Below are 25,305 nucleotides of genomic sequence, written 5' to 3'. Positions count from 1 at the left end.
TTGAATGTGTATGTGTTTGTGCATATGTGTGCATGTCTGTGTGCGTGTAAAGGAAGGTCAGAGGATCACTTCAGACATTCCTAAGAATACTATCTACCTCCTTTGATACCACGTCTCTTGTTGGTCTGGAGCTCGCAAACTGGGTTAGGTCATCTGGCCTGCAAGCCCTACAGATGAATCCTCCTGCTTCTGCCTCTGCAGTACCGGGAGTCTATAAGTGCACCACATGCCCATATCTTTACTCAGTTCCTTCTGTTCGCAAGGCAAGTATTTTATCAATGGAGCTGTCCCTGGGGTCACCAGAGAATTGTTTTAAAATGAATCTCTTTAGTTTTTTATTATCAGTAAATGTTTGAATTATAGAGCACTTTCATATTGCTATATACCTGAAGGCACATAAAAACTTCTTGGGTGAGGAAGGGATACCCAATGGGGGAAAAATGAGATGCCCTGCTTTACCAGACGGATTTCTGACGTGTTAGTATTGGTTTAAAGGGAGCATTCCTGCTCAATCACAGCCCATCTTTCATTTTCATCTCCAGTTGTTCCTTTTTTTTTTTTTAACCAAATTAAACTTCCTGTAGCGTCTTCTTTTGATATTAGCGGTTTTTAATGAAAATTGTACATGAGATTACTTCATTCTTCTATCTTCTCGGTCCTTCCTGCCTTGTGTTTGCCTTTTTCTACTTCTACCAGTCAAGGTCTGGCTTTCCACTCATGTGTCTGTTCGTGGTCTTTGTCCAGTTTTGACCTAATGATAACCACCTTGCTGGGGTGACTGTCCCCGTAGACGACCATACCATGAGCCTTGTTCCTGCTGTCCTTGTTCAGCGTAGATGTCACATTTCTCTCTGTGAAGCTGAGTTGTTTTGCTAGCCTGTCGGCTCTTAGAAATTTCAACATGAACTTTGTCATCCTTTTGGACGGGCCTGGGTTGAAAACCATGCTTCTGTCTTGATGTCCCACAATCTTGTGAATGAGAGAAGGTATCTTGAAATACCTCTTATAGTTCTTGCCTTAGTCAGAAGTCACAAAGAGACTGAACCTCATTATGGCCACCATCATGTCACCCAGGTCCACGAATGAGAAGACAACTCATTGCTCCGCATGGAAACTCTTCCTCTGTACTTGCTACTCCAGCTAACTGGGGTGTGTTTTTCCTCTTCTCAACTTTAGCCCAAGGTAAACCTTTTTGACACTTGTTTCTCTTAAGCCTGAGATCAACGGTGTGTTCTTTCAAAAACCAGAAAGAAAACACTTTCAGCTTCGAGAGTCATGCTGTCAGTGTAAGATGTCCTGCCGCTGTGACTAAACACCTGACCTGAACGACTTCAGGGAGGAGACGTTTATCTTGCTCATCATTTGAGAAGTTCCAGTCCATCGTGGCACAAAAGACAGGACAGGACAATGAAGAGCAGCTTGCCTCAAGGCAGCCAGGAAGCTGAGACAGAGAATTACCTTCCTTGCCCCGACCTGCTATTTGGGTTTTGTTTGTTTCTTTGTTTGTTTTGCTTTGTTTTTTTGAGACAGGGTCTCACCATCTAACTCTGGCTGCCCTGAAATTCATTATGTAGACCAGGCTGGCTAGGAACTCACAGAGACCCTCCTGTCTCTGCCTCCAAAGTGCTGGGATTAGGGTGTAAGCCACCATGCCCAGACTCTGGTTTAGTTTTTTTGAGACAAGGTCTTGCTATGATTCCCTGGCTGGAACTCAGTGCAGAGCATGTTGTCCTCAACCCAAGACGACACTCTTAACCTCTGCCTCCTGAGTCCTACCCTTCTTTGATTGCATGGGAGCACCCAGGCTGAGACGGTGCCACCCACATTCATGGCAAGTCTGCCTCCTCATCTACTCTTCTCTGGAACCACCCTCACAGAGGGAAGCACCTCGAAGTTTCCTTTACTAATTTCCCAAGCCTTTTCAATCGAACCAAGCCTGACAGTCAAGATGAGTCCTTCCGCTGTCTCCGTCGCTGTGACTCAGTTCTGCCACTGTGGTGCAGAAACAGCCATGGCCAGCACACAAACAAATGAAACAAATGAGCTTGTCTGTGTTCCAATCAAACTTGCTTTACAAAAGTAGAACACGAGCTGGATTTGGCCCGAGGACCACATTCTGCTAACCACTGCCCAACCGTGACTCTCCTACTTCCCAGTCTCTTTCTCCATGGTTATCTACTTATAGCTCCTCTGTCCCGAAAGGCTGAATCTCCTGAAGTTAACCTTTGCTCCTAGATCTCCCCAGATCTCTAGGACTGAGAAGTTGTTCAATGAAGGCAATTGGTTGAATATCAGGATTGTCACAGTGAAGCGGCTTCCTCTGGACCTAACATGACCATCTCACATGGCAGAGCAGATGATGTGGTAATGCACAGAATACCTTGGCCCTGTGTTCGTGGTAAAGAAATGAGTGAAGACCATGGCAGTAGCCAGGTCTATGGAAATAGGAATGAGGTGGTTAAAAATTCCCCACGAGAGGAAGAGACAGGTCACCAGAGCATCTCCTGAGATTCTGTCTACCATGCTCGTCTGTCCCCAACTCCCCGCTTCACATTCCCCCAACTTGGAATGCCTGCTTCAAACCCTCCCCTTTGCACAGAGCCCTCTTCGCACGCTCCTGTAACCCAGTACACACCTTGGCTCACCAGCCTAGACTTGAATGGAATGATTTCTATGATCTGTCAGTGCCTGATCATTCCAGAAAAGTGTAAGGCAATCAGAACTGTCATTGTGACCCTGGCAGAAAAAATAAAAAGTGGACAAAATTTTTCCACTAGGTATGAGATGGATCAACTTAATTCTGTTGTCTAAAATGAACAGTTATATGAAAATCCTGACAGGTGAGCCCAGAGAGTTTGGAGCGTCTTTCTAACGGGGCAGTCAGCATCCTGCCTCCCTGCTCACCATGCTTGTCTGCCCATCATGTTTCAGCCCACAGCTTCCATAGAACCCCCAGCATCCCTTCATTTTCAGTCCCATAGCTACAGGTGAGAACAACTCTTCCAGGTATTCACAGAGTGCTTTGTGGTGGTCAAAGTACACAAATCTTATTTCATAGATAAGGCAATGCAAGCGCATTAAAGGACTTGCTTTGATTGACATTGCTGGGACTTCTGACTCCCACCCAAGGGCTCTTTTCATTAGACCAGGCAGGCCCCCAGGCATCAGAATGAAACAGCCCAGTGACACTTAAAACTAGGGGCTGCAGAGATGGCTCGTCTGTTTACAGCACTTGCTGTCCTTCCAGTGACCTAGGTTCAATCCCCAGCACCCACATGGTAGCTGACCATACCTATAACTCCAGTTCCTGGGGATCCATACTATCTTCTAGCCTCCTTATATACTTCCTGTGTACCTGGTAACAGACATACATGTGGGCAAAACACTATCTATACACATACATAAAATTTAAAATTAAAAAGAAAAAGAAACTGAAACAATAAATCAATCCCATTTGGAATATTCCAAGGAGACCTTGGAATGTATAGGAGAATTTGGGTGGTATTTGCTAGTGTGGCCCAGTAGAAGAATAGACACCTTCACAAACTTTGCACAAGGTATATACTTCTCAAAATCGTATCAACTAGCCTCCATTTATCTTGGAAATACAAAACTCTAGACTAGAACTTGGCTTGAACGAAGAGATTCACACCAAGCTTGAGTCCCTACCACTCTTGTAAAATTGTTTCAGGCTCCCCAGTGAAGACCTCACTGTTCTGCTTGAGACCATGGAGGCCGCCTTCACACGCTTCTTGCCAGTGGAAGGTTAGCACTGACTTAGAAGCAAGAGAGCCACCGACCCCATCACCACCACTTACGACAGCCTATGCTCTGTGTTCCTTGGAAACCTCCCGCCTCAGTTTGGGCTTGACCCAACCCACTTAGAAGGAGGAGAGCAATTTTACAGCCCCGCCTGGAGTGACTCCAAGCCAGCGGATCCATTTCCAAGTGATCTGACGCAGCAAGCGGATCAGGTTTCCCTTGGAAGCTTGGCTGAGAATAGTCGGGCTGGCAGGCCTGAACCAGAGTGAATAAAATGACTGTCAAGAAAAATCCCAAATGGCCTCTAAGGAGGGAGGACTAATGAAATGCTTAGGTCAGAGGTGGGGTGCTTTCTGGGGAGACTGCAAAAAGAAAGGAAGATGAGGTGACCATGTGTGAAATTTGCAAGAGTCAACAATGATGGAGGATGCCAGCCACGCTGGCACACGCCCAGAACTTTCCCAAGAGCGGGCGCCCAGCCTGAAATAACTCACAACAAAAATCCAACTCTTAATCTGAATCTTACCTTTAGTCAGAACTTTTATTGGAATTTCTTGTGGTTGGTTACCTGTCCACCTTGCCCCTATCCTGCCAAAGTCGGCCGTGATTCTAAGTGACTTTGCCAAAGACCAACAAAGCCCTGGATTCAATTATTCTTGTCTCGGGGAATAGAAATTAGGGAATTCCAGGAACGGGGTGTGGGAACAACTGAGAAGTTAGGCTTCACTTAAGATCCTTGAAAAGAAATCAATGCCCTGTTGTTGGGATGAAAACAGAATTGGTTCTGCACAGGTCATTTGAAAGGATAAGCCAAGCTATGGAACCAGCTCCCAGCCCGATGCCTTTCTGCTCAGAATGATAAGAGCAGATCTTTGACCATCAGATCCCACAGGCACGTGTCTGGCTCTTTGTTCTCTTCTTTGGCTATACAGGGATATTTTCAAGGGCAAAGACATAATGACAAAGTTGTTTTTCCTGAGCAAGAGGTGTCCTTCACGGGTCCTCCTCTTTCCATCCGAACAGTATGGCCATTGAATGTGGTGGCAGCAAACAGCTGTCACTTCCCTTTGCCGCATGCCCCTGACAGTCAGTGGGCCTATTTCAGGCCTACTGTGTGCCAGCCATTGTCTCAGAATGGAGCCAGACTGTCCTTGCCCTTGGTATCTTGGCTGTTCCTCTGGGAAGGTGGTGTTGGAGGCACCTGGGGCAGAAATGGTGTGAAAAACACTGGAGGAAAGGAGACACCAGAGTAGACATGGGAGTGGAAGAGGCCACGCCTAACATCTTCCTTCTTCACTTAGGAACCCCACACCAATTTCCCAAATATTTGTTTTCCATTTGCTAGTCACACAGGCTTGGGGTTCAACAGGAAGTAGAATATGGGATGCAGAAAAGGATATGGGCAGAGGGCTAGTGTAGCTTTAGTAGGTAGAGTGCTTGCCCAGCATGCATGAAGCCTTGGGTTGGATCCTCAGCACTGCATGAACCATGTGCTGGTGCAAGCACGTGGATAACCCCAGGATCTGGAAGAGGAGAGAAGCAAGATGATCCAAAGTTCAAAGGTCATCCTTGGCTATGTAGTGGCTCTGAGGTCAGCACCTGGGCTACATGAAACTCTGTCTCACACCAAAAGCAGAGCTGGAGAGATGGCTCAGAAGTTAAGAGCATTGTCTGTCTTTCAAAAGGACTCGAGTTCGATTCCTGGTACCCACATGGTGGCTCACAACTGCCTGTGATTCCAGTTCCACGGAATCCAACACCCTCTTCTGGCTTCTGTGAGCACTAGCCGGGCACACACATGGTTCACAGACATATGTGCAGACAAAACACCAAACATCCCCCTACACACACACACACACAGACACACACAGACACACATATACATACACACACAGACACACGCATGCGCGCGCGCGCGCGCGCGCACACACACACACACACACACACACACACACACACACACACACACAAGCAAAGAAGAAGACAAAGAGGAAAGGGATTGTGGGCAGGGAAGCAGCAATGTGGAAGGAGGCTGTACAGACTGGATCAAGTGTGTTAGGTTATTAGGCTTTGTTGGTCAAGCCAGGCTTGTCCTCTGCCCTTTAGATAACAGTTCCTTTGTGTCATTCTGCAGTGTATAGATAGATGCCCACCCTGCTCCACTATTCCCTACCCATTTTACTTGCGCATCTGTTTGTTTCTGCTGGTGCCACAACTGGGGCGTAAACTACGTGAGGACAGGAACTCTTGCAGTCCTGGGCACCTTAAGATCACCAGTTTTGAGCACAAATAGCTACTGCATTTAAACAACTGTCTCCAGTTTGCGGAGTAGAGGGAGAACCGAGATGGGGAGATCCCAGAGGAGGGATCCGTCGCAGCAGAGAGGCGTTACAAGCCAAATCCAGGTCTATGGTGACGTACGTGAAAAGGACAGATGTTAGCCAAGGAGAGCCATGGCCAGAGTGGCTTTAGGGTTTCTCCATTTGGGTGTCGGCAGGATGGCGATTTTGTTGACTGAGATAGAAAAGACAGGGGAAGAGCGTGACGAGGAGCCAGCCTGTCATGGGAAGCAAGGATCGGGATAGTAAATCTGTTTTGGACTTGTGTGATGTGAGGAAAGCACAGAATGTCCAGCTGGAGGTGTCCAGTAGGCATTTGGAACTATATGTGGGAAGTTCAGGAAGATGCCTGGGCCTGAATGGGTCACAGAGTTTGGGTGATAAATGAAGCCAGCAGAGGGTAATTAGGTCACTCGAGAAGAGCAAACATATTTGAAAGAGAAAACAGAAGCCCAAACCTAGAGAAAATACTGATGGGGCAACAGTAAGGGAAGCTGGGGAGGAAATGGAGGGAGAGGTCTGAGAGGCAGGAGGAGGAGAAAGGAGACAGACTTCCAGCTTCTGTTGACAACAGGTCAGAGCAAAGGCCAGCGGGTATAGGAGCCGCCACCCCGGGTGAGCAGTCCGCCCAGTTCTTAGCATGCCACTGTTACTAGGGAGAACTTAGCAGTTCTGAGCCACGAGACAAACAGAACCCAACTGTGTTGAGCCCATCAGGACTTGCTCCATCGACCATTCTTAGGTGCCATTGAGTACTGAAAATTCTACCTATGTGAGGAAGTCCTCAGCTGGACAACACTGACAGCTCCTGTCTCTCCTTGCCTCGTACCATCACGCAAGGACCACACCGGAGCTTGGAGAACGGCCCATATGTGGAGATCTGGGTCCAGGTTCCAGGAGGAGTGTTAGATGCTTCTGGGGCTGGTCCTCATGTCAGTACCGATCCAGGCCTCTCTTTAGGTTAGTCTCTTTCCTCAGCATCCCCTGCCACATCCGGTCCATCTCCAGAGACAGCTCCGTCTGCCTTCCTTCTTGCCACACGCTAATACCTTCCACATCCTGTCCACGCACCACCAGGCGAAATGATGTCTACCCTTACTGTGGTCACGGAAATAGACACAGAAATGGCATGAAAACTTACAGAGAAGATGGTACAGAAAACGTATCACCAGGAAGATGGGTTAGCCGAAGTGGGGAGAGCTGGAGTCTAGGCACCCACTCACTCACTCCACAGAGCTCTGAAGCCAAGTATCTGTGGTGAACCATGGAGGCAGGGGAAGTATCCTGATCCCCTATCATTTTTCCCCCTTGGTGTATGTGGGTCCCTTCTAGCTGACATTCTCTGAGGGACAGGGGACCGGTCACCTGTGTCATGTTCTCCCTCCCTCGGAAAGAACAGGCCAGGCTGGAGCAAAGCATATTGAGACACCCTGACAGAGAACACTCCCTGGCCTCCCTGGTCTCGGTGTCCGAGACTAAATCACTCTGCCCTTCAGGTCATTGGTAAGGATGGAGTCCTTTACACTGCCCGGGCTGGCCAGGACTACTTAGGGAAAGGGATGTACAAGACACAGTCACTCTACCAAACCAACCCAAAGTCAAACCCCAGCAGAGACCCCACCACTAAATACACACAAGAAACTCAACTTAGGGGTCCTGCTTTGGAGGCTCAGTAAGGCTGCTAGAGACAGATGCGGGGAGTAATTCTCTGAAGCCAGAAGTGTTTTGCTCTCTTCTCATTGCTGGTCTAGGCGGTCTGCTGGCCTGCCTTCCAACTTGCGGCCCCTTCTCCAGTGCCCATCACCCCTGCTGGGATGGTCCTGCTCTTCCTCTGGGACTCCCCCCACTTCCAGCCCAGCCCAGCCCAGCCCAGCCCAGCCCAGCCCAGGCCAGCCTTGCTGCATACTCCCACTCAGGCTCCTGCGTCAGTCACTGCTATTCATCTCCTTTAGAGCCGGGCTTGGCCACAGATGCTGTCAATATGGTAACTTTAGACTCCCTGATTGGGAAGGGTTGCAAGGCCAGTCAGACAGCCCATGGAAAAGAGCAGCTTTGAGCTGGTTCTGACCCCCCCACCCTTCTTCTCCAAGCTGTGTTCAGAACAGAGGGGAAGAGAGAGGGACTGGGCTGTGTATCTAGGTACTAACTACTAGGTTGGCTCACACTGCAAGGCAGCTGAGAAGCCAGAGATGCAGGGAAGGGGCATTGATGGGGCAAGACAATGCTCAGGGCTGGAGACAGCCTGGATTATCCTCCTACCCGGGGCCATGGTGGGGGCACGCTGGGGGTGAAGGGGAGATGCCTGAGACCCCCTGACCCCTCTGAGCTCCCTTTCTTTCTTTTCTCTCCTGAGCTCCCCCATAGGGGGCTGTCACTCCCCAGGGGACTTCTGGGAATTCCCAGGGTTGTTAGCTACCCACCCCCCCCACTACACCTCTTCCAGTGCTTAAAGACTTCATTTGCATTGGGTTTCAGAGCTCCTAAGCTATCTAAAAATTCAAATCTCCGAGAAGCTTCTCAGGCTAAAGATTCAGGCTCTAGGAGTTGGGGGAGGTGGGAAGTTTGAGCTCCAGAGTTATCAGATCAAAGTGCCACCAGAGATGCTCCTGGCCACCTGTGCCACTTCCTCAGAATCGGTACTAAATTCAAGGCTCTTGACCCATGACTTGGTTGGACTTGGGACATGAACACTGAGGGAAGGGAAGACCTTGATTTATTTGAACCCAAACCCTCATTTGACCGGTGAGAAGTGGTTTGTGCTGAATCACCAGTCCTTATAAAAAAGGTTAGTCCATATCTGGGGCTTAATCTATGTGCCAGAAACATTTTTATAGAAGGATCCAGAAGAAGAAAGAGGTCTAATAGGTATGTCTTTGCTCCCAAGTCTTGGATGAAACTAGGGTGGAATCCTGCTGTTCTCCCTGCTGAGAGATGTTGGGCTCGTGTTCCGTTGCCTCTGACAGGCAGCTTGCCACCAAAAGGCAGCTGAGTCAAACTCTGGCTGGCTCTGACCATTATCCAACAACTCTTTATTGCTGCACAGTCCCCTGTGGACACCAGCATCTGTTTCCGACCTGGCGGGGGTGGGGTGGGGTGGGGGACTAGGGGAACTCGGATAGAATGCAGGGATTGTCCTGCTGCAGGAAGAGACACTCCTGAGGGTGAAGGAGGAGGCTTCAACTCCCTTCTCATGTCCAAGTGCTCCAGTCTGTACAGTTACAGGGTGCTCCTTCCATTCACAGTCACAGGGTGCCCCCTTCCATTCAGTCACAGGGTGCTCCCTTCCATTCATAGTCTCAGGGTGCTCCTTCCATTCACAGTCACAGAGTGCTCCTTCCATTCACAGCTACAGGATGTGCCCTTCCATTCACAGTCACAGGGTGCTCCCTTCCATTCACAGTCACAGGGTGCTCCCTTCCATTCACAGTCTCAGGGTGCTCCTTCCATTCACAGTCACAGAGTGCTCCTTCCATTCATAGTCACAGAGTGCTCCTTCCATTCACAGTCACAGGGTGCTCCCTTCCATTCACAGTCACAGGGTGCTCCCTTCCATTCACAGTCTCAGGGTGCTCCTTCCATTCACAGTCACAGAGTGCTCCTTCCATTCATAGTCACAGAGTGCTCCTTCCATTCACAGTCACAGGGTGCTCCTTCCATTCACAGTCACAGGGTGCTCCTTCCATTCACAGTCACAGGGTGCTCCCTTCCATTTACAGTCACAGGGTGCTCCTTCCACTTACAGTCACAGGGTGCTCCCTTCCATTCACAGTCACAGGGTGCTCCCTTCCATTCATAGGCTCAGGGTGCTCCTTCCATTCACAGTCACAGAGTGCTCCTTCCATTCACAGTCTCAGGGTGCTCCTTCCATTCACAGTCACAGAGTGCTCCTTCCATTCACAGTCACAGGGTGCTCCTTCCAATCACAGTCACAAGATGCTCCCTTCCATTCACAGTCACAGAGTGCTCCTTCCGTTCACAATCATAGAGTGCTCCCTTCCATTCACAGTCACAGAGTGCTCCCTTCCATTCACAGTCACAGGGTGCTCCCTTCCATTCACAGTCACAGGGTGCTCCCTTCCATTCACAGTCACAGGGTGCTCCCTTCCATTCACAATCATAGGGTGCTCCTTCCATTCACAGTCTTAGGGTGCTCCCTTCCATGCATAGTACAGTCCCTTCCTTGTACAATCACAGGTGCTCCCTTTTGGTCCTAAATGTGCCAGGCACCACAGACTTGCTTTTTTTTTTCTTCCTAAACATATGGACACAAGGACATTTGACTCACTTTTTAAAACGAGCAACCTTTTCCTACGGCATTAACAGGACTTCAGTGTATGGACCCTTCTGGCAGTTGTCTGCAGATTATCTGTAGGGCGAGTGTAAGTGATTATTCATGGATTCTTTTATGCTAAAGCTGCACGACAGTGAGACTTTGCTCTTGGGACTAATTTGGGTGGCATTCTGTGGAACCCAGGGCACTCCAGAAAGATAGTCTTAGCACCTCCACCCTAGAGAGGCCATCAGAATCCCAGCCAATGAAATCTTTCCTAGAAGAGGTGTGCCAGTTCTACTTTTAAAAATGAATGTGCCTTCCAGCATAAACAGCACTCGGCCTGTTGGAGTGAAAATGGATGTTGTTGTAATGCTTGGAGACAGTTTGTTCTTTTAGAGGATTTACAACTTCCCCTGGAAATATTGTTCCTCAGTCTTTGCTAAGCACCTCTCTCTATTGTGATATGGGATTCCCGCTCAGCCAGCCCAGATGAGTCAACCCTCGGCAAACTTTGTCCATGCTCAATCCATCAATAACCCAGCCGAGATGAGTGCTCTAAAGAGCCAAAGGGAAGGAGGGGGCAGGGTTTCTGGAGAGATGGGAAAATAACAGCAAACTAGCGAAGACATTTTTCAAAACTCATGACAAAGAGTCGTTGATAATCAAGATGCAAAGTCGATAGACAATGAAATGGTATTGAGAGTATGCTCGTGGTGACGGAGAAAGCAGGATGTCATAGAGACTACATACAACAGGAGTTCCAAACCATCTTACCATCTCAATGCATGCACAGTTTCCATAACCTCCTATACCACTGCCACCGTTGACCGTGACAGTGAAGGTCTTCCATGTCATCAAGGAAAGGCTGAGACCTGTGTGGATCCCTGGAGGATGCTGTTGCTATCGTCCACCTTATGGATGTTTGGGGCACATAATGACATAAGTTGATATGATTAAAATAATCGCTTCTCCTAAACAAAGCTTGTTTCTGCGTGTGATGGCTTTTGACAATGCACCCCAGGCTGGAGAGATGACTCAGCTGTTAAAGGCTAGGCTCACAACCAAAAAGATAAGGACAGTGCACTCCACTACCCCGAATATTTGGCCTGGTAAAATATCTTCCCTGCACCCCCACCTACCTATCCCTAGACCCCCCCTCGTGCTGTGCTGGGTCTGCCCACAGATCTGCTTCCACTCGCCCTCTTGGTTCTTGACCCCAGATCACTGTTTTAACCGGGCCAATCCTTTCTTTTCATTCTTCCACCAACAAATTAAGCACTCATGCTCTGGCCTGGCAGTGCCCAGAGCCTGCTTCCCCAAGACCATTCCAGCCTCACGCCTTGCATGAAGTTCAGGGAGCAAATCTGCCACTCCACGGAATAATGCTCGGGGAGTTCTTGCCGCCATCATTAATATTTTATCACCTTCCTCCTGGCCTTTGCTCAGGCCATTTCTCCTCCTCCATCTCTGCCTGGCCATACCCCACCTCCTTTACAAGCCTGACTGCCTCAGTTTCCCATGTGTCTAATGTCAGACATAGTCTTCTATCCAACTAGCTCATGTTATTTATGTCCAAGATTGATCTCTCTTTCCAGAATGAAAACATCTCCAAGCTAAGAGCTTTCTCTCACACATATTTAATAACCCATGAGCACCTGTATGTATTTAGCAAGTGCTTAGGCCAGACTGTGGTCTTAATAAACATAATGCTAATGGTTATTCTACTTTGTCAGCATCCCCCATGTACATCTTGACAAGCCAATAGTGCTATCCTTAGTTCCAATTTTATGGAGTGAGAAGTGGGGATTGAAGAATTTTCAGTGGACAGAGACATGGGTAATGAGTAATGGAACCATGATTTGAACCCAGGTCTGTCTGCTCCAGAATTTGAATTCATAACAGCCCTGTTATACCCCTCATAAAGACAAGGACTGAGTCTTTTCCTACGTTGGAGTTGTGAATTAGCCACCCGAGGGCCAATTCTGGCCCATGCATATGTTTAGTTTGGCTTGTGCAGTTTTTTTTTTTTTTTCTTTCAGGAAATTGTGCATCACCATCTAGATTTATAGCTTCTTTGGAAAGCCTGAGAGATCCAGTAACCCTGAATCTCAGCTTGGTGGTGCTGGGCTGCTGCCGAGAAACAGCTGTCTGGCTTTACCACAGCCCTTTCTCATGTGGCCAGGGAAGAGTGGGAGCCTTGGGGGTTCCGTCTTCTCTAGTCTACAGTCCAGATGAGTGCCCTTCCCCAGGTGTTGCCATCACACATGCCAATGTGTGACCTGGACTGGACTCCCGGCGCTGCCAGACACTCCATCCTTTGGTTAAGCCCATGCTTGCATCCTGCAATATGAGCGTGGAACATCTCTCCAAGCCCCCACACTCCTCTTCCTGGCTCTCAGCACATTGCTGTCTTTAGCTGTACTAGGAAGGGTAAGTTCAACAATTCTTCATTTTCTAGGACTGCCCCACATGTTGCTGAGGAGCTAGCAATCCTGCCCTACACCACCGTCCCGCCCCCAATCAACAGCACTGTTCCCCAGTCACCCCGACAATCAAACACACTCCAAACATGTCCCAAGTTCCCAAGTTCTAGGGCATCATTGTATCCACTGTTGAAAGCTGATGGCTGATAACCACTTGTCTCCCCTGAGTTAAGGCACACAGTAGAGCCTCCATTAAATAGATTCAAAGGACCAGAATGCAACATCCATTGCTGAATGGTTTCTGCTTGTCAAAAGTTCCCAGGAAAACAAAGACAGGAAAATGCAACAATCATAGCACTCTCAAAAATAAATTATCTGAAGCAAATTTAGTGCATTCCCTTAAACACCTGTTCCAAATGGGGGGAAGTTGGTAATAATGCGTTCCCTTTGAAGCATTTCCATTCTGCACGCCTCGGTTCCCACTGTGATGTTAATTGGTTGTGGTTTTCTTTACTTCTAGTCCTTAGACATAATGAGAGTTACTGTGTAGATGTCTGCCCAGCAGCACCCCAAGGAAGGCTTCATTTAATGGAATGCCGAGAGAAACAGAATCACCTGCGGCTTTCCCATGGAGAAATGCTGTTACGGTATTTTTTTTTTCATCTTCATTTTAATTATATATACTACAGTACAACAGTAGAGAATCCCTATGATAGCAAAGTACTACGAATAAGTAAGAAGGTAAAGAATGTTTAATTTTGGCATACTTTTCTCCTGTCTTTTCTCCTTTATAAATGCATATTCAGGATTGTCGTTGCAGATTCTGTTTTGCTTCTAGCAAAATTGGAGTCGTACTGCATCCAAAAATCACCCAGGCCACCTCACAGCTGCTCCCTAATCTATTTGACCAATCGTCTTCTGTTGGAAAAAAAAATGGTTACTTCACAGTTTATGCTTTTACAGGATGTACAGCGATCAAGTTCCTTATTCATAAATCCTTTTAGGTCATTCTGATCATTTCTTTAGAAAGGATAATTTAGCAGCCAGCACAGGAAGAAATCATCTCCACTGGGGAGGTGGCACTGGCTCTGATCCTGGAAGAGAAGGGTGGGGCACGCAGTAGTGAGGTGTGGATAAAGAATGTCCAGGCACAGAGATCTCGTAATTGTTGAACTTACCCTTCCCAGTACAGCTGAAGACAGCAATGTGCTGAGAGCCAGGAAGAGGAGTGTGGGGGCTTGGAGAGACGTTCGACGCTCATATTGCAGGATGCAAGCATGGGCTTAACCAAAGGATGGAGTGTCTGGCAGTGCTGGGAGCCCAGTCCAGGTCACACATTGGCACAGACTCTCTCCTGTGAGGCTGGGAGACAAAAGCAGAGGTGGATGGAGGCAGGAGAGTAAGATTACTTCAGATTTGGGAAATGGCCTTGACAGAGCCAGCCAAAGGTCAGAGGAACTGGCGTGGATGAGCCTCATGAAATCCTTCCCCACCCAAAATCAGATTACTGTAACACATCAGTACAGAGCCTCCATGACCTACCGGAGAAATTAACTTCGTCCCCGACCTTGGCCTTACAGACTCCCTGGAAGCAGGACACAGTCCTGAGTTATGTTTCTGCTACCATGAAAAGATGAATGCTTTCTATAACAAATCAGAGTTCACCAATGCTTTACGTAAAGTCCGGTTTCCGGGCATAGATGGTACCCAAGCTATCTTCCCATTTTGCTGAAGGGAAAACTAAGGCCCCAAAAGGGTGATTTCTACCCATTGAAGGTTTCAGAATAGCTCCCTCTGCTGACCTGACCTGAGGTTAAGTCCTGAATTCCTTTCCCATCTTAGCATTTACGGTAGGCTCCATTTTCACGTTTCCGCTTTGTTTTCTCCAACAGAGTAAGTGAACAAGACAAGACCTGTTTTGCAGGACAGCTCTTAGTTGTCATGGGACCTTTCTCTTCAATTGCGTTGCTACAGAATTATCTATTGGCCCATTCGCTCATTCCCCAGCCCTCACCCCCTTCCCCAACTCCTGTTATTTGGTGTGGGAAGTCCACTGGGTGGGTGCCTAGTGTTGTGCCCAATGTTCGGATTCACACAGATTTCAAATATAAAATTCTATCCACACTAGAGCCACCTTGGGCACCCCTGATGCCCCGAAGACTTTCTGCTCCTTACTTAATGTGGTCTCTTCCTTCCTGGGGCTTGCTCTGGCCCTCCCTTGGAGCATAAGCTCTCCTAACTACTCACTGTGATCCCCCTCCCACACCGTGGATCCCTTCTAGATGGTTCCTAAAAGCTACAGTCAGTCCGGAGGATTCCACTTCAGGGTATGTGGATCATTCCAGGGAGCACACAGGCCGAGCAAGGAGAGGAAGGGGGAGGTACTCTGTGCTGAGTGACAGGTGTGGGGGGAGGGTGTCAGAAGGGAAGGAAGTAAAGGGAGAACTCTTAGCCAAGAGGGGACCACAGCAGGTGGAGAAGAGGGAAGTCAGAGTGGGAAGGAGGGTGTGTGGCAGCTGAAAAGCCAAAGTTCCAGGAGGTCTAGGAGAAAGGTTTTGCTGTAAAGCACTACATGGGAACCAACCCCTTCCTCCTCCCCCCTCCTCCCCTCTCCCTCCTCCCCTCTCCCCCATCACCCCCTTTTTCTCCCCCCTGCTCTGCTCCCCCTCCACACTCTCCAAAGTCCAGAAGGGCCTGGTGGCTTTTCCAGGCACATGCTATTTTGAATGCAAATCTGACTAGAGGTCATCCTCAAGTTAGGGCTGGTTCCATTTGTGCAGATTACAAGCACATTGTCAATGTCACTGTCCTGTAATGTCCTGAACCACAGTCACGGGCCAGACTCTAGAGATGTCCTGTACAAGGGCTCATCATTAACTTTCAGTCTTATGGTCTACAACCACTGGGAGTCTCACTGTCCCCCTGGTAAGCTACATACAGGATAGACAGATGGTTTATTGGGCACTTTCTGGCCCTCTAATCTGTGACATTCTCAGATGTCCCCTGCATCTGTCCCTCTTCTTCCTCCTAGGTTCCCAAGCCTCCACTCAGAGAGCCTTCATTACCTCCAAGAGGTCTTTGCTGGTCTTCTTATCTCTCCCTTGGGACCTTTTCATCCGGTCCCTGGCTAGGGGCATCACCTTGATGTAAGAGAGTTTGCTGTAGAATCAACTAGATGTAAATTCCTTTTTAACATGAGAAGTCGAGATTAAAACTCCTTGAATCCTGCATAGATTACTACAGTGTTTTGCACACGGAGTTTCTAAATGGTTGCTGACTAAATAGACTTGCCAGAGCAAGCGCGCCCCCTCCACCACCGCTGCCATGGCGCCCCCCACCCCCACCCCGACCCGAGGTTGCCCACGGAAAGAGCTGGGAAAGGAGGGGGCAAATCTACATGCCCACTCTTTTGAGCCTACACACCAACTCAAGCAGCCTTGCTGAATTAGTATCGCCCTCAGCAGGCGGGCGCTCCCCTTCCCATACTCCTTGTTATATGCAAAACAACGGGAAAGGTACCTGGCCGTTCTTTGCATTTCCTGCTTTTCAATTGAGTGAGGACAGACAGATGATTTATTGGGCATTTCCTAGCCTCCCTCTCACCATAGGAAACCAGCCTTTAAAAAAAAAAAGGTGCAAATTCTAAAAAGATGTGCAAATGTTTTAGGGACTGGAGAGGAATTCTTCTGTACCATGAAAGTAAAAGAAAGAAGTCTCTGACAGCGGGACCTCTGATCCAGGGCACGCTGACCATAAATTAGTGTCTCCCTTTGAGAGCTCAAAGCGCTCAGGGCCTGGCTGAGAAGTTGTCAGGCAAGGCTGGTAGAGCTGTGACGTTTTGGCCTCCTTCTCTGCTCCAGGAGCGCAAGCTTGGGCTGAGACAGTGGCGGCGACCTTCATAACCTATTGGTTTGGGTTGGAAACTGACATCTGCACCCCATTCACCACCCTTGAGAGAGAGCCAGGGAGAAGGCCACGAAGGGGGCGCTGGGCAGCTGGCAAGCCCAACTCTGCAGTGACCTCCGTTCCACCCTGCAACTAGTTACATTCATTTCCTAGGACTGCCCTGGCGAAGGACCACAGAATAGGTGGCTTGATATTTGTTGCATTGTGGATCTAAAAATTAGAAATCGGAAATCAAGGTTTCAGAAGAGCTATGCTCCTCCTGGTAGCCTTAGAGAAGAGTCCTCCCAGCTTCTGATGGTTCCCACTATCCTTGGCCATCCTTGGCCATCCTCAGCCATCCTTTCTGTGCATATGCACTAGGTCCATCTCAGTCTCCATCATGTGGCCTCATCCCTCTCATCACATGGTCTTCCCTCCCTGGGGATCTGTCTCTGTGTCTTTTCTCTTCTAAGGACAGCAATTGTATTGGATTAAGAGCTGATCAACTCCTGCATATCCTCCTCCTTACTTATATCTTATACATCTACAAAGACTCTATATCAAAACGGAGCCCACACAGGAACTGGAGACAGGATAGCCCAGAGACCTACAGTAGAACCAAATACAACTGGCCTAAAGAAAAACTAAAAATCAATGAAATGATTCCTAATGATATTTTGCTATACTCATAGATCTGTGCCTTGTCCAGTCATCATCAGAGATGGGAGAAGATGAGAGCAGTTCAGAGACCCACAGCCAGACATTATGTGGAAGGAGAGTCTAAATTGAAGGTTTCCATCAGGTCCCTCCCCTTGGAGCTCAGAGAATCCCAAAGAAAAGGGAGTGGAAAGATTGTGGGAGTCAGAGGGAGCGGAGGATACCTGGAGAACATGGCCCACCAAATCTACTAAGCTGGACTCACAGGGGCTCGTAGAGACTGAAGTGGCAAGCATGGGCATGAATGGGTCTGCACCAGGTCCTCTGTGTTTATGTTGTGGCTGTCAGCTTGATGTCTTTGTGGGGCGCCTAACTGTGGGAGCGGGTACGTCTTTGACTCTTTGCCTGCTCCTGGGACTCTTTTCCTCCTGTTGGGTTGCCTTGTCCAGCCTTGGTGTGAGGGCTTTGCCTTGTCTTCTTGTATTTTATTGTGTTGTGTTCGGATGTTTGAGTGTTGTCTCTCAGAAGCCTGCTCTTTTCTGAAAGGAGATGAAGGGAGAGTGGATCTGGAGGAGAAGGAAGGTGGGAGGAGCTGGGAGGAGTGGAGGGAGGGGAAACTGTGGTTGGGATGTATTGTATGAAAGAAGAATCTATTAAAAAAAAAAAAAACTAGCTAACTAACCAAAAACCCTAAGGCCGTAGCTATAGGTAAAAGGAGTTGAGGCTTCAGAATATCTTTTAGGGGGACACAATTCAGCTAACCACAGGAATCAAATGATTATTAGGTTACTAAGTCAGTTATTTTGTTTATGTGTGTGTATGTACATGTAATATATTTACCTATGATTTATATGTGTTTTATATGTGCAAACACAAATATCTATCTACAACTGTAATATTCACACAAAAAATCTGCATATAACTATAATATTTATTTAAATACCTATATCAATGTCTATGATTTATATTTATAAAGTACCATGGCATAAATATATGTTATATTAATAACAGTACACATTATGTATACAACACACATATAAAATATGTTGTATAAACATCATAGGACATATTTAATCAGAAGTATACGATGCTATATAAATATATGTGTGATAATATAAGTACAAATCACAAAAGCAATTCTGACTAATAACAAATTTTAGTACTCAAAGGAAGATGGTAGAATTTTCTCTGTGGTTTTCATGTTGAAGAGATGGTGAGAGGGGTCTGTCTTTGCCACAGACCCAAGGGCTGGACCTCAGAAGAGGTCTCCAGCATTAGGCAGAGTCCCTGCTTGCCTGCCTAGGCATCTCCTATACCATGGAGTAGCCATCTTCTCTGCCTTACTCTGTGTGTGTGTGTGTGTGTGTGTGTGTGTGTGTGTGTGTGTGTGTAGGTGAGAGGACACCCTGAATGTTGTTCCTTGGAAGTCTGTTTTTGTTTGTTCGTTTTTTTAAGGGTCTCTCACGGGCCTGGAATTTGAGAGGTAAACTAGGCTGGCCAACCAGCATGTCCTAGGGAGGGATCCATCTGCTTCTGTCTCCCCAGTGTTGGGATTATAAGCACATGCCACCACACCCAGCTTTTTTTCCCCCTAATTATTTTTATTTTATGTGTATGAATGTTTTGCCTGCGTGTGTATCTGTGCACCATGGGTGTGCCTGGTGCCCGTGGATGCCAGAAAGGATGTTGGATTCCCTAGGACTGGAGTTATAGACAGGAGGCCCCATGTGGGTGCTGGAATCAAACCCAGGTCTTCTGGAAGAGCAGCCGCTGCTCTTACTTACTGAGCCGTATCTACAGGCCCCAACTTTTTTTTTTTTTAACATTAACATGGTTTTTGTGGATTAAATTTAGGACCTCACATTTGCAAGGCGAGCATTTACTCCAGACCCCAGTTTTGTTTTGTTTGGTGGTGGTGGGGGGGGGGTGGGTGAGGAGTTTTTGTATTGTTTTGCTTTAGTTTTCATTTTTGTGTTTTTGAGACAGAAGCCTCATTCTATAGTTCAGACGGGCCTGGAACTCACCGTACAGACCAGGCTTTTCTTTAACAGAAGGCGGTTCTCATGCCTCAGCCTCCCAAAGGGTTATAGGTATGAATCACCAAGCTCAGCTTCCTGCTTTCTTTAGGATGAGAAATCCTAGTCCCAGAATTCGGAGAGTCTTGTCCAAGTCCAGAGGCCACAAGCAACTCTTGGTGAGGAAGTCATGCTTCTGCTCAGCCAGTAAGGCTCTGTCCACTCAAGCTACTCCCTCCCAGCTCCTCCTTGCTTCATTTTTCCAGTTAATAATCAGATTTTGCTCCCAGTTACTCCGCCAAGCAGATGTTCTAGGCAATCACAAAAAGAACAGTAGTTTCCCTTCAGATGAGCTGAGCCATGACTTCTCACGGAGGCCCTGCTGCTGGTCAAGGTTAAAGCACTTTGTGGCCAGTTGTTTTGGAGTTATTGGGAGAGGTGGGGGGGAAAAAATCTTTCACTTTCCAATTTGAAGGGTTTTGTTTGTTTTGTTCGCTCAACTCCAAGCTGGCGGACCTAAAACTTAACTTCGTTTTCTGCATATAATAGGCTGCGTGGGATATCTTCCAATGATGAATCTGGGGACTCTGAAGTGAACTTTGGAAACCGAAATGGATCCCAACACACACACAACAATCCTCCCTCTCTCTCTCTCTCTCTCTCTCTCTCTCTCTCTCTCTCTCTCTCTCTCTCTCTCCTGTTGCCATCATCCACGTACCTGGGTCTTCACCATTCTCTCCATCTTGTGGGGACACTTGACTTCCTACCTGGATGCCTCTGCCTGTTTCTTTCTCCATCCTGCTTGCTGGGAACTCCTATAGAAGACAAAAGAGATTCTGCGTCCCAGCAGGAAATGGACCAGCTTCCTGGATGCTTGAAATAGACTCTGGAGGCCTTGCTTGGAACCTTTTCTGGAGAGTATTCTTGCCAGGGCCTTTGGAACGGTATGGAGGGTTCCATACCGTTGACAGAAATATTGCCCAGCCTCCTACATCTTTCTCTGATGCTCTCACACTCCTTCGTCCCTGCCTCCCTGCCATAGAACACCAGTGTTGGTGCCCTAAATCTCAGTGAATTCTTACAGCACTCACTCCTACAGCCTCGAAGCCACCAGAGGGTAGCTGGTGTCCAAATGACGACTCTGGCTTGGCATCAGCATATCAGAATCACTTGAAGAGACGCCCCCAAATACAGACAACCTGTTCCACTGCTTATGGAGGCTTCTGGCAGAACCTGAGAATCTGTATTCATAAAGCAGCTAAAAGGATTTTTATGTGGGTTGTCTAGAGGAAACAAAACAAAACAGGACTTAGATAGGCCATGCTTACACAGGCCTCAACTCCGCAAAGCCTGCCCAGGGCACTTAGAGGAAATACGTAGGAGGCAGCAAAAGCTAGAAACGTGCAGATACAGGCTAAGATACAAATAAAAACAGACAGGCCAGGGGTGGGGTGTGGGCAGGAGGGAGGGCTCACAAGGAGACTCCCGGGGTGTCTGTTCAGCAAACCGAGGTGATGGGCTCCAGGTGGACACACTAACTGATGCCTAAGCATTCTGTTACAGCTAGGAGAGTCTTCCTGAGGGTGTGGGAGAGCCACAGAGAGCAAACCACCCAGCACAAATGTCTTCACCCTGAGGCGGGAACTCCTGCCCTCTGTCAGAGGCAGCACGTACTGAATACAAACACTGCTTTTGGCATACCACAGCACTAGGCTTAGCTCCCAACTTTACGGGTCTCTCTGGGTGTGTGTGAGCAAGCTATATATTTGCTCTGTGCCTCAGTGTCCTCACCTGGAAAAGGAGGATGACACACTACAGAGGGTTCTTACCAGGGTTGCATTTAGTAGTATGTGCAAAGCATCCACCCTAACCTGGTGGACCGAGGCCCCTTGCACATAAGCTATGGTCCTAGTTATCATGGATGCTCCCATCCTCCTCACAGACCCATTCTAAAGCTGTCCTTGTGCAATTTAAGCACACAAAGAATTTGGTTAAACCATAAATGTCCTCATCCCCTGCTCCCAGAAGGCTTTTGGCTTTCTGTCTCTCTTTCTTTCTCTGTCTGTTTGTCTCTCCGTCTATCACTGTCTCTCTGTCTGACTTTCACTGTGTGTCTCTCTCTGAGTCTCTCTGAGTCTCTCTGTGTCTCTCTGTCTCTCTGTCTCTGTCTCTCTCTTTCTGTCTCTCTCTCCCTCCCTTCCTCCTCTGCAGGCCCTTGTCAGCCTGCAGTTTAGAACAGGCAAGGCTTCTGCAGGCATCGTCCTGGTCATTCTTACTCTCCCAGTGACCCCTCCTTGTGGACATTTGTGTCACTCCAGGGACACAGAGAGAGTTGCTCAACAGATGGGAGCCAGACCTTTGCAAATGAAAACTCCCCTTTTAAACTCCAAAGCTCTGTCCCAGGAAGGCTATGAGGCTCTGTGATCTACAAGGTGAGACAGGGAGTTTGAAGGTTGGAATCAAAGGCTTCTGGACAGATGGGAAAAGAGAAATGTAGGCCTGCAGATACCCAGACAGCATCTAGTTAATCCTGCCTTTTCCAAGCCCACTGTGGGGCTTTATGAGAGTCTCAGCTTCTGAATACTTATGCCTCAGTTTCTCCTGCAGGTACATTGTGGCACATGGCGAACTTAACTCCTTTTCCATGCTATATAATGTCAAGAGCAATAATGCATTATTATTGTTGTTGTTATTGTTATTATTATTATTATTATTATTATTATTATTGCTGATTCTCTATTCTGTTTAATCTTTAACTTTTTTTTGGTACAGGATCTTGCTATATAGCCCAGGTTGGATTGAAAGTCATAACCCTCCGGCCTCAGCCACCCAAGTATTGAGATTACGGTCATGAGTCATCATTCCCAATTCTGGTTTTCTCCTCTGACCACCAGCTGTGAGTAGCTGGCCAGTAAGAGTTGCCATTGCTCAGTTGGAGAAGTAACTGGGCGAGTTCAGGGGTCTGCACAAAGGCTGACCACCTGAATTTGACTCACGGGGACCCATGGCGTGGAAGGAGAGAACTGGCTCCTGTCAGCGGTCTTCTGACCTTTTCGTGTGTTCTGTATCCCATGTGTACCCACACATACGCAGATGACTCATTAAAAAGGTAATTAAAATTAAACAAGAGTTGTTGCTATTCTATAATGAAAAGATCTTGACTGATCAACGCCACCCGCACACGGGTCACCCCATGCTTTCCTCAACAGTGCATCTCTGAAAGATGTCCTGTTAGTGACCCGGGGCTCTTTTGTGCTCTGCTGGAGAAGGCTACAGATACCACAGGCAAGGTTCCAAGGAGACAAGAAAAGGCCAGCATCCTGGAAGGCAGCAACTGAGAAGCCCTTGGACATCTTCTGCATGGAACCCATTGCCAGCACATCCATATGCTGTCTCACTATGGAGGAAGAACCTTCCCCATGTTCTACGGAAGGTCTTGGCTCCTGCCAATCCCTCCAAGGTTCACTGCTGGGAACAGCATGAGTGACACCTCTCAGCCTGGCTGCCTCACTGGCTGAGGAGCCTTTGTGTGCCTTGCTCACTCTGCTGGGGTCAGGGAGGGCTTCCCAGTTGACTCGGTGAAGGAGAAGACTTGTTTATTTGCCCAGCTGCAAGGTCTGCCAAGCACAGGGCCGAGCTGGGCAGTTCAGTGCCCTGGTCTCTCACTCCCACACTGGTACCTGCAGAAATCAGTGACCAGCCCCTGCCAGCCAGGCCAGACTGAATCTGCAGCAAGCTGGCCTGTCTCGCCCTCAGCACAGACTCCTACCTCCCTGCCAGTTCAGCGAGCCAGGCCGGCCTAGTGACACTCCTGGGCCGGGTTTCTTTCTTTCTTCCTTAAGTCCAGAGCCCAGTTATTTACCCAAAGAAAACAGGGAAGTGACAAGGTAACAGAGTACACATGTTGTGAAAATATGCAGGCTGGGACTGAAGAAAAGAAAACATTCTTCCATAAGTAGCTGCCTTGTTAATTCATTTTTTTCCCCTCCAGATTAGAACCAGCCCTTGCTTGCGCTCCTTCAAGTACCTTCTGTGGTTTCCTGACAGCTGCCTACAAGGGGCGAGATTTGGCTTGAAAAATGGGCCATCGGTCATGCTTTGGGTGGGGTGGAGGAGGGGAGGGCCGAAAACTTAAAATTCCCAGATTGCTCAGATTCACTGCTCCCTCTCTAGACTGGACAAAGGAGCCGAGAAGCGGTGTGGAGAGGCGACTGTATAAATGTCTGGGCATAACCTGATTTTCCACAAGAAGCCACAGCTCAGTAATGAACAGTCTTTTCAACTCCTCTTGAAGTTGGTTTCCGATCCCTGGCAAATCTGGGCTCTGCAGCCTTGAGTAACGGCCACGGGCTGATTCTCCACAATTAAAAATAATATTGGCCCTGATAGAGAACTCTTGGGCACCCCCCTCCCTCACACACCCTTTTCATTATGTGCCAAAAATCACTTTTCCCAAACCTGTTTCAGAACAGCTGGCCGCGTTGGAGGAGCAGGCTCAGCACTCGTGGCCTGGAGAGAGGCCCTGGTTATTAATAGCATTTGCTCTGCCTAGTGTTTGGGGCAAGATGAGGGTGACCTGTGTCTGTTTAGAAAGTCAGGCCCTAATCGGTTTGGGGCCTTCTCTTCCTTCTCTGGACTCTCTAAACCAAGCCCTACAGATAGTGGCTGAGAAAGCCTGCAGGGGGCCTGGCTAGGGCCAGATATCCTCCGCTATCAATCTTCGGACTTCTCACTTTTTCCTGCATCAATGTTGTCCGTCTTTCAGCCTGTGGGTATTGGCCCAACGGCTGGCCAGGTTCCTGTCAGGGGAGGTCATACCGCAGAGGTCTGGATGGCCCCTGCTAGCACTTTCTGGTAACAGAGCCTACTGAAGCCTGGTTTTGCAGCTCAGGCCTTGCAAAACACAGTGGGATCTAATCCTCCCTCCTAAAGGCTGATGGGGCGGGGGGGGGGGGGGGGGGGGGGGGGGGGGGGGGGGCGGCGTGGGCTGGGGAAGCATCTCCACCCCTTACAGCCAGAGTTAGTCAGCTTCCCACGGTCAGCATCGAGCAGCCTTAACCTCAGAATGGGTGGAAATCCCACTGTCTCCCCACATGACTGACCACAACCACCACAGAGCTCCTACCCGAGATCCCAGGATGGGGCTGGATTTCAGGCCTGGAATGGTCTTGATTGTCAGGTTGGGTTGCAGCTGAAGTGGAAAACCTTGAGACCAGGGCAGATTATGGGTCTGAGAATAAGCTCTCTCTTCCAGGAGGATATTTCCCAAGGTGGGTAGAAGTCATATCCAATCAGAAACTTTGTGCTCTCTTGGTTGAGAGACTTCAGAACACCAGTATGAAAGCCCGGTCACCCACCTTTGCATGTATGCTTCCCATGGCCGCTGGCTCCAACAGGGAACGCACAGCCTCTCCCACACTGGGCCAGACGCCAGTCTCTGGCCACAGGTGAAAGACTATTTCCGGTGATTGTTTTCAGATATTTTATATCCAGTGTGTGAAAATGTAATAGTGGCCGGAAGAATACACACACGCACACACACCCCTCCACAAAAGGTGGTCCCATCCTTCTCTAGAAAGGTCAGAGGACCCCTTCCTCATCAAAGTCCTTGATGTGGATCCAAGGGAAGCTGTTTCTTTGAAGTCAGCAAAGACCACAGCTGGCCCAGCTGTGAAGGTGTGGCCAGGGAGTCAGACAGGATGCGCTGCCTTATCAGGGGCCAATGCAATTCCCTCCTGTAAGGACCATGCTTCCCCTGGCAAAAGGTGACTTCAGAGCCATTTGTTCAGAAGTCTAAGGAAGACTCATTATAACCCAGGGAGCCCAGTGATCTTGTTCTGTCCAGGCCTTTCTGGTGGGGAGTTTCTGCGCCACTCTCGAGAGTAAACCTCACTCCTCCAACTCCAGGCAAATCTTGCCCTTGAACTATGCCCTTTATTTTCTCATAAATC

At 48.4% G+C, this 25,305-nt stretch overlaps 1 long non-coding RNA gene across 2 annotated transcripts; it reads right to left on the bottom strand.

Moving 5' to 3' along the window:
- Nucleotides 1-106: 106 nt before the first annotated feature.
- LOC128111168 (uncharacterized) lies at nt 107-25,080 on the bottom strand. 2 transcript variants are annotated; one of them, XR_008218513.1, is made up of 5 exons: nt 24,480-25,080; nt 20,073-20,169; nt 11,149-14,159; nt 10,387-10,467; nt 107-5,285 (listed from the first exon to the last, which is right to left on the bottom strand). It is a non-coding gene; the product is annotated as an uncharacterized LOC128111168 (long non-coding RNA). The 2 variants fall into 2 exon arrangements; XR_008218512.1 differs by having other exon boundaries at nt 10,387-14,159.
- Nucleotides 25,081-25,305: the final 225 nt, after the last annotated feature.

This window comes from Peromyscus californicus, unplaced genomic scaffold, assembly GCF_007827085.1.
Source record: "Peromyscus californicus insignis strain IS unplaced genomic scaffold, ASM782708v3 Scaffold_15__1_contigs__length_86483966, whole genome shotgun sequence".
Classification (NCBI taxonomy): domain Eukaryota; kingdom Metazoa; phylum Chordata; class Mammalia; order Rodentia; family Cricetidae; genus Peromyscus; species Peromyscus californicus.
Note: the sequence above shows the minus strand (reverse complement) of the source record. Positions and strands in the feature narration are given on the sequence as shown.